General features: G+C 36.8%; 1 protein-coding gene across 2 annotated transcripts in view; it reads left to right on the forward strand.

Moving 5' to 3' along the window:
• The window catches only part of LOC107705722 (extracellular sulfatase Sulf-2-like), a 149,777-nt gene that overhangs the window by 47,439 nt on the left and 92,687 nt on the right, over positions 1–9,651 (forward strand). For both annotated transcript variants that reach the window (XM_016509152.1, XM_016509153.1), the window contains one exon: positions 4,855–4,914. The gene's annotated coding sequence lies outside the window, so the exon portion shown is untranslated. The remainder of the gene's footprint in view (positions 1–4,854; positions 4,915–9,651) is intronic.

Here is a 9,651-nt window from a genome sequence, read left to right on the forward strand (position 1 = left end):
TGAAGTTAGAATAAAACGTGTTTTTGTGTTGCTCTGTTCTTTGTTTTGACATATCGCCTGTTCAGATATTCATATCAAAAATATTCTGGGTGTCATTAAACTTTTGTGAAAATGATCAAAAATGCTGGCGGTGGCTGGCAACTTAAAAAAAAAAAAACACTGGCAGAGAAAGAGTTAAAAACTGCCCTTTTTCCATTCTCAGCGATGTATGAAGTCACTTTCAAACCAAACCGCTTTCTGTTGGTCAGTGCGGCAAATTTGACCAAACCTGAATATGAGCAAAATCTGCTTGAGGAACTTTTTCGCCCTCACGTGAAACACCAAATAGCATGTGTTGCTATTGAAATGAATGGAATTCGCCCACAAACTGCTGCAATTGACTCTTGACATCCATAATTTATTTAGTTTTGGCATTATTGCCCTAAACACCCATTAATTGTGAGTATGATTAATTTTTCTTTTTGGTAAGTATGCTATATAGAACAGTGTGTTTAACGTTTCTCTCGGTGCAGTGCCTTGCCCCATTGACTTTTATTATGCATGCATTACCTGAAGGATGAGCCAAAATTATTTTCTGCAGTAATCGACAGCATGCCACAGATGTTGTCAATAAAGCTTAAGTTGTATTGAACCCAGAACGTTCCTTCAAGGGGATGCGCTGTTCTCGCACCACTGAGTGGCACTGATCCTGCCAACAGGACCATCACATGCTCTGTTATCCCAGCAGAGAAACAGAGATTGCCTGCTTCGATTGACATTTTTGCACCTTTTGCTATTAAATTTTTTCTTTTGCTGTTTGGTTTGGTTGTGGGGTTCTGTTTTTCTGTTCTGCTGTGTTTTTTTGTAGCTTGAAAATCCCTGGTCACCATTTACTTACATTGTATGGAAAAGAGCATCATGAGTGATGTACCGATATATTAAAACTACAGAAAATTACAGATATGGATAAACTGATAACCATATTGATGTCATGGCCGATAACTGATTAATGGCTTATTAAAATCTTGTTTTATCCACATAAAAATATAAGAATATTAATATATAGGAAATATAGGAAATATTCTTTTAAATTCTGCAAGTAAATCACAACATGATCATGTACAGTATGAAAAATAGCAGTTGCTAAAAACTGTTATTTTAGTAGAATTTATATACTCATATGGTATGAATATTTTGAATTAGCATTTATTTTTGTAATTAACATTTTACATTTAAATTTTATATTAAGTTTTACTAATTTTATGTGCTTTTGTCATTTGTATTCATTTTTGTTTATGTATCTATTTATTTTTATTTCAGTTTTAGTTTTAGTAATACTTAAACCTAAACTTATTTTATTTCAGTTAGTTGCAGTGGCAACATTTCTAATTTCTTCTAAGTTTTTCATCTAATATTTATATTTCACTTTATTTCAATTGTAAAATATCAGTTAATAGTAAAGATGAAATTTAACAATGCTAATAAATTATTAGTGTTTTTAAAAATTATATAAATGTAAAAATAGAGGAATTGCACGATTACTTATCTAATATCGACAGATATAATAAATAAAAAATCTCTAATATCAGCCAATGACCAGTATGGTATTAATATATCGTCCATTCTGCTAAACTTTTATGGTCCACAGAGGAAAGAAAGTGAAACAGGTTTAGAATGACATGAGGGTGAGTAAACAATGACAGAATTCTCATCATCTGTCTCAAGGCCTGTGGATTTTTTGTGTTTAATCAAAAATGACTCAATGAAAGACTGCTGTTCTCTCTCTTTTTAAACTATGAACTATTTTGGATGTGGGTGTCAGAACACAAAGGAAGGTGTGGAATCACCCTCATTTAGGAAGTCAGAGGAAGTAGAGAGAATTAAATACAGACAGAGAGGCAAAGACAAAAAGAGATATAATACATTGTCTCTTGCTAACACGGGTGTTATTATGGAGTCTGTTTCACAAATCGTGTTTATTCTTGCTTTCTAGACGGAGCAGCTCTCACCTCGTGCATTATGCATGTAGCCGGACGCTGTTAGACAGGGAATGTGGCGGTAAATGTGATTCAATGAGTTCGTGTGATTCAGTGAGTTTGCCACAGGCACATTTCTGTATGTCGAGATTCCCCATGGGTGCCACTTTCCTTTCAGGTATACAAGTTCATTTTTGGTGTTAATGGACAGGAAAGTGGACACTGGCCCAAGATCGGTATTTCAGAGCTGTTTGAGTAATATTTCACGGATCTTATTTGCCGCATAAGTGGATAAAAAGTGATGTTCGAGCTGTAGGGTTGATTTGTCCTCTACAAATCAGATAGCTCTGTAAGACACATTGGACCCATAAAGATGTTTGAATGGCTATCTGGGGATTGTTGTATAAAATATAATGCAACCCACAATAGGATGGCTGAAAATTGATGTGTGTGTGTGCGTGTGTGAGATGTTTTATTCTCAATTAGTCTATTGGGTAGCAGATGGTCTGACATTTGTCTCTTACTTGCAAATTAGCACAGATGTTCAACACACAATTAGCTCCAACAATAAAACTCAAAAATACATTGGCTACATCACAATTACAGAAATTCAGCACCGTTATAATGTGTGTCATAATCAAAAATCGGAATCTTTTTGATTGTATTGTGTAGGGATTTTGGGAATGTGAATTGATTATGTTTTGTATCGTTTGTGGCGTAATGAGAAAGCTAACAATACCTCAAATCATGCGGCTGGATGAGTAAATGTGCTTTTACTTTTCTAAACGAATGGGCTCATGGATTTTTGCCAGGCAAACAATAAAACAGCTCAAATAATCCCACATATTTAAACCCCAAATTAATATTTAGGGCTCTCAATATCTTAGTGACTTGGTCTTCAGGGTTGCCAGGTCTGCGAAAACCAAAACCAGCCCAATAGCTATTAAAACTAGCCCAATCACATTTTTCTCCATGGTTTTTCCCATAGAGTTTTTTGGGAGAGATTGCTTTAACCCATGACAACAGTGTCAAATTAGCCCAGTTCCGCAGGAAATCCATGGACTTGGCAACACTGTTGGGCTTGGACTGTTTTTAAATGGACCAGTAAACAACTACTCAAAGCACCCTAACAACCACCTAGGAACATGCTAAAAAACATTCAACACACTAGCAAACGCATAGCAACGCCCTGGCAACCATCCAGAGAACCTTAGCATTGTGTCAAGTTTTGGATGGGCAAATAACACAGTGTTTTTTGGTATATTATGTAAATGTACATATATTTTAGGCTGATAACTGATAAATGGTAGAGTAAAATTCTGTATGATATTATAAATAACATGATTACATGAAAACATATGATACATGGAAACAGTATTAAATTTTTTTCAATATACTTTTCAATATATAAATGTGTTAAATATATATATTAAAACTAAATACTGATCTTAAACAGGGAAAATGTTGAAATTCAGGATTTAATTAACTTATATGCAAAAATAAATAATAATAAATGAAATTAATAATTCTACAATAAATACATTGTTATTGTTTTATTATTATTTTTAAAGATTAACTTTGACTACGTGAATGTTAGATGATTGCAAAGGTGAAAAAATATCCAATATTGACCAATACTGATACAATACTGACAGATGTAAATAACAGTAATATCTAACAATAACTGATATATTACTGATATGTTGTGTATCCTTAAAGTCAAGTGATGTCTTTGTGACATGATCTGTGGGTGGGCGGCATAGTGTATATGGAAACTGAATTTTCATGTTAGGCAAACTGAAAAGAAAATGTTACTTTGCCTGCTATATATTATTTATGGTGACATGGTATTATAGGTATACTATATATTCAGCTTTCTGTGGGAGAGTGGAGAGAAAAAAATAGAAGGTGAGAGTAGGAAGAGAGTGGAAGCAACAGAATAAAAGAAAGCCTGTCACCTCATCATATGCAGAGTTCACGAAGACCCACGTCTGCATCTTCTCATAAAGATATTTCCTCTCTCCCTGTTCTGTCATCATTAAAACTCCATCCTACTGAAGGACTGGAGAGGTGATGATGTGCACGTGTGGCTTCACAGCTTCCTCTGGGTGTGTGGATTCACTAGCCACTGCGACATCACTTCCTAGTTTGCGTACATACACTTGTCTTTGTGTGACTTTGCCTGCCTCTATCTGAGCGTGTACGTGTCCTTGCCTTTCCTCCACGTGTCCTGTTTGATTTATCCTTGGTGGAGGGGCTTTGATGACTCCCTTCTGATCTATTTGGTTGAAAAATAAGAGAAATTGCACCATTGCTCTCAATACTTCAGTAAAAGAGAGGGAAAAATGGGACATGGGGGGATTGCACACACACACTGTTCAGGGCCAGGCATGTGTACTTTGCTGTTGTTGAAACTCATTTACTAATGTATGTTACATCCTTTATGCATCGGTGGAATGCGTTTTTATATCCACAGCCTTGTTAAAATTCATATGACGAGATGAAATGAGTTGCGTCTGATTCCAGACTCCTGAGTATAGAGATTTAGGCTGGATATAGAAAGTGGTAATTAGTCTGAAGACCTCCTCTAACTTGCCAAGAATTAGTAAGCATCAATAATGGTGGTCCTACCTCACATTGTGCTCTAGAAATATTAACCAAAGGTTGACAGCTGGATCCCTTATATCCTTCTGATGAAAAGAAATTTGATGTAGAAATAGATTTCACTCAGAAATTGCTCGTAAGTTCACAATTAATTTCAAAGAAGCAGCAAACACATTGAATTAAACATGACATTTTTAAATAGTAAATATTTTAAATCATGGTCAATAGCCAATCATAGTAATTCTGGTTGCATATGCAGATACTGACTGATTTTTTTGCTTTTGTTTCTCCTCAGTGAATGTGGTTTGTCATCTCCACTGGTTGTCTGGACAAGCAATCATCTCCTCTTTGTCAGGTAAGCGAGCAAACGCTCTCCTCAAGTGAGTTGTGGTCTCTCCATCTCTGTGCAGTTGAGTGTAACTCTTTCCTCCTAAACACTGTCCGTCAAACTCCTGAAATGTTTACAAACAGGAACCATCAGACAGACACTCACACACTTAGAGTATTGCTAACCACACAGATACTCTCCTGTCTAGGACGGTCTCTAATGGCTTGTAAGGCAGCTGTGGGGCATCTGAGGTCTGCTTTTCTTGCTCGTCGATGACCCTTGTTGTGTCTTCACGCTGTTGCCTGGATACTGGGGCCATAGAGGTGACCGACAGGGAAATTAAATGGCCAGTGCTAATGGCTATCAGGAGACAAGCTTCAAAGCCTCCAGGGCCCAATCTGACAAGTGTAAACAACTTTCTCATAAACATGAAAAACGTCTCCTCCCCACAAAACCTTCCTTTACTTCTAAGTGACTGAACTAGGCACAAGAAGGCTTTAAATCTGAGTCTATAGCAGAATCCAGACCATGATAACCGTGGCTTTGAACAGGAGTGGTTGTATTGGTTGAAAAGGACTAGGTGTATTTAGTATGTACTGAAGTACTCCACTCCTCTATTGCGCATTTACTGCAGTTTTAAGAGGTTGTTCCTCTCGTCCCTCTTGTTAACATTCATTTTGTCTTAGTAGGTCCATAATTCAGAGCGGTACTCCATCCTGTACATACCTCCCCTCCATATGGTGCACCATCCCACTTAATGCTGCCTGCCAAACAATGGTGGGGGGTGGATTAACAGCGTCGTACTGTACATTAGACTATAGGTCAAGTTAATCGAGTCGGTAGATTTACAAATTAAATGCAATCAAATGCTCCAGCTACTTATTTATTGTGTAGTGTGATGGTGCTTTCCTTGTTAAAGGGGTCCTATTATGCTTTTTCACTTTTTAAATTTTAGTCAGTGTGTAGTGTGTATGTTTGGGCATAAAAAAGATCTAGAAAGTTACAAATCTCAAAGTCCACTCCAAAGGGAGATATTTCTGTCCCCTATACAGTGCACTACGTGCCATTCACTGTACAGAAAATACTAATTCTGTGAACAAGTGACCGATTTCAGCCGTGGCTTCAGCGTCTATTTTATGGTGTAGTGGGCGGGCGCTTCGGATTCTAGAGAGCATTTGATTGGACAGAAAGTTTGATAAGAAGCTGAAGTACGATGTGATTGTTGAGCCGTTTTGATGGAACTGCAAGCTTTGAATGCTTATATCTTCTAAATGCGAATTTTGTCACTGTTTTGGAACACACTGCCTTATAGATAACCTTAAGACTAACATATTGATACTAACACCCAAAAAACTTTAATTTTGATTTCATGGGGACTTTAAGCTCAAGCAACTATTCCCAATTGCTTTAGTAAAGTAATGCATTACTTTTAAATTTACAAGAAAATATCTGAGTTACTTTTTCAAATCGCAAGTTACTTTATTTTCCCATTTATTCACTGACAGCTCTCCTGTCCCCGTGTTGAGAGAAATTTGGAGTGAGGTGAAGAGGCAGAGGCACTTGATTCAGCCTGAGGCTTGTTCATTTCACTTTTGGTGTGAAAGGGCCTTTATATTTGCCAAAAATATAACTCAGAGTTTTTTTTTTGTTTTTTTTAAATCAAATAAGCAAGCCCAGCCCAGGTGACAAAAAGTAACGCAAAAGTAACATAATTCATTGCTTTCCATAAAAAGTAACTAAGTAACGCAATTAGTTACTTTTTTATGGAGTTACTCAATATTGTAATGCATTACTTTTAAAAGTAACTTTCCCCAACACTGGTAATAGTAATAGGCCTACTGTATATTCACACACACACACAGCACACACACAAAACAATAATGCATTTCTTGTAAAGCAAATCATATCGTTCATGTAGAAGCAGGTCAGTAGTGTCAAAACTGTCATTTTGAGGCATCACACTGAACAAATATTAGGCACAATGTTAGAGGTGAGAAACAATGAAATCTGATCCTACAGGTTCACTCTCTCACGTGGACATTTTGGATCTCTTTTGTTGCAGTTTAATCACTTTATTATTATTATTATTATTATTTTACAGTCATTTCCACATTGAAGTTTTATGGATTGTAGTCCATGTTTGAGACTAAAATCTATATGCTATTATGCTTCTAAAAGCTGATGCTAGTTAAGCTTTAGCAGGTATACACATATACACATTTACAGATAGTCTTTCTGTTCTGGGATAATGGAGGAGAAATATGAGAATGATGACTTGTTCTGCACTATATAGAATTTGTCCAATCAGATTCCCTATAGAATGACAATGCTTCGCCCAATAATGCAAGTAAAAAAACATGATTCATGGCTGGGATGTAACTAAAGCTTATTGGCTGTTTTTAAACGGGTGACCCTTTTGCTCTAGTGCAGAGAATCCAGTGATGCCAGCTGAAAAGTGATTAAGCTACTTTCTGTATTCATTACTAGTGTGTTATTTCTCACTTTCTCTCCTGTTACTGTATATATCTGTCCTACTCACTTTGTTTCACACACATACGCGCACATCTGAGTCAAATGACTGTGAGAAACTTAAACTCTCACCAAAGTTGCCCTAAGAGTGAATCAGTGTGAATGGAAAGGTGAGAAGGACAATAATTATTTTAAAAACCACATTTATAAGCATTGTGTAGGTTGGTGATCTGGTGGTCTTGTAAAGTAGGATGTTGGAGGAGGTCTGTGAAGCATTTTAGCCACATATCACACACTAAACTCAACAGAAAGCACGTTGAAAATGCAGTGTAAACCAGGAATGAAGTTTATAATTGTCCTCAGATAAAAATGATATAATTTTGGGTCATTATTAATGGAAATCACTTTATTTTCTACATCCAGACGCTGTCAGTTTGAAATCACAATGCAAGGCTGCTTATCTGAACTACAGGGCAGCACTTGCAGTGTGTAATTTCAGCACAGCTAATATACCTCAACATCTTCCCTTGAAAATCACCACAGATGAGGGCTTGTGTATATAACCGCCTAAACCCTAATTACCATAATTACATGTATGAGGCACAGTTGCGGTTCAATTGTACAACAAGCAGTGTAAATGGACAGGAAAATATAGGCTATTTGTTTTAATTCCCTCTTTTGTTGGCATTTCTTGAATGGATGGCCGAACAAATCTTAGCCTCTAGTATTAGACCAAAGCCATTATTCAGCCATTAGTCTAAATGAGATAACCTCTGCTCCTTGTTTCTCCTCTATGCAAACCTTGGCTAAAAAATGGAGGGATCTTTTCAACAAGACGCCCAATCGGATTGGTTTGAGGGAAGCCGTTCAAAATGTCAGTTTTCCCAAAAGGCAAACCATCTGTTCATTCAGATCTTAGTGTAATCATCATCTCTTTATCTTATTCTGAAGCAGAGAGGGTAAATAAAGAGGAAGGGGGAGAGGAACCAAAAAAAAAGAAGAAATCACTTCATCCATTTGCTCATAACCAGCCTCCCCTTCTGCCTTATTAAACATCAGACCATCTGTTAATATTGATTCTTTATTAAAACAATACAGCCCCTATACAGTTAATTGAGTGTGAATAATCTGAATAATCCAATGTGAAGACTTTTTTGTGGTTTAATTCATAAAACTGCACAGCACACTGCACTCTGCGTTCTCACATACAGTAATCCGCATCGGATCTCTGCGACCGTTATATAAATTTCATAATCTCTTTCATAGTTTATGAAAGCCAGTGGGAGGTCGGCCGGATGCCACATGTGCATAATAATTATCCGTCCTGAAACACAGGTTATGAAAATCTAAAAGACAGGAGGTTTTACAAAGAAGGGAAAACAGACATCTGCAAATGAATTCAGGGCTTTGGAGTTGCATTGGTCTGGTTTTAGTGGATGTTCTGAAATCTCCAACCTCACATTCCTTTTCATTTTAAAACACATTTCATAGTGTAATGGGGTTTGCTGTGCATTTTGAGCGTTTCTGGATTGTTGTCTAGTGTTTGTCCTCCAAAGAGGTGGCGAGGTAAAGAAATGGAGGTGGAAGAGAGGAAAAAAGGGAAAGTGGCAGGAAGTCACTAGAATGACAGGAAGAACTTGGACCATGTTGCACACCCTGGTAAAGACATTTGTCATTGTTTTCTTTCATATAATGTATCAAAAGTCATGTTTGGATCTGTAATAGAAGTGACCTTCCCTTAAAACCACAGGGATATGGAAACAATAGCCTGGCTTAAAAAAAAATTTCTTGTTTAGTGGGGGAAAACCAACATATCCAGGTGAAGTTCTATATAAAGTTGCTTGTTCTCTTTCAGAGTAAAAAAACCTTTTTCTGGTAATTGTGACTTAAGGTTGTCACAGGCAAACACATTGTGACTTTGTATCTCACTATTGAGGCTTTAAATGTCATAGCATGACTTTATAGCTTGCAATTTAACTTTATATCACGTATTTCCGTTATATTTCACAATAACATATTATCTAAAAAAGGTTCATTGTCTATTGTTGTAACGGTTGCTGTGCTCTAAGGCAGTGTTTCCCAACCTTTTTTTAGTCGCGGCACCCTTTGGAAATTTTAACAAACTTGTGGCACCCTACAAAATTAATTTTGTCACAATATTTGAATTTCTAACTTCGATATGATAATTTGAAAAGTATAGATATTCGGTACAACAGGGAAGAACGTCTCGGTTACGTATGTAACCCTCGTTCCCTGAAGGAGGGAACGGAGACGTCACGTCGGATGACCGACGAA

Source organism: Sinocyclocheilus rhinocerous, unplaced genomic scaffold (assembly GCF_001515625.1).
Source record: "Sinocyclocheilus rhinocerous isolate Xijiao unplaced genomic scaffold, SAMN03320098_v1.1 scaffold263, whole genome shotgun sequence".
In the NCBI taxonomy this organism is placed as follows: Eukaryota; Metazoa; Chordata; class Actinopteri; order Cypriniformes; family Cyprinidae; genus Sinocyclocheilus; species Sinocyclocheilus rhinocerous.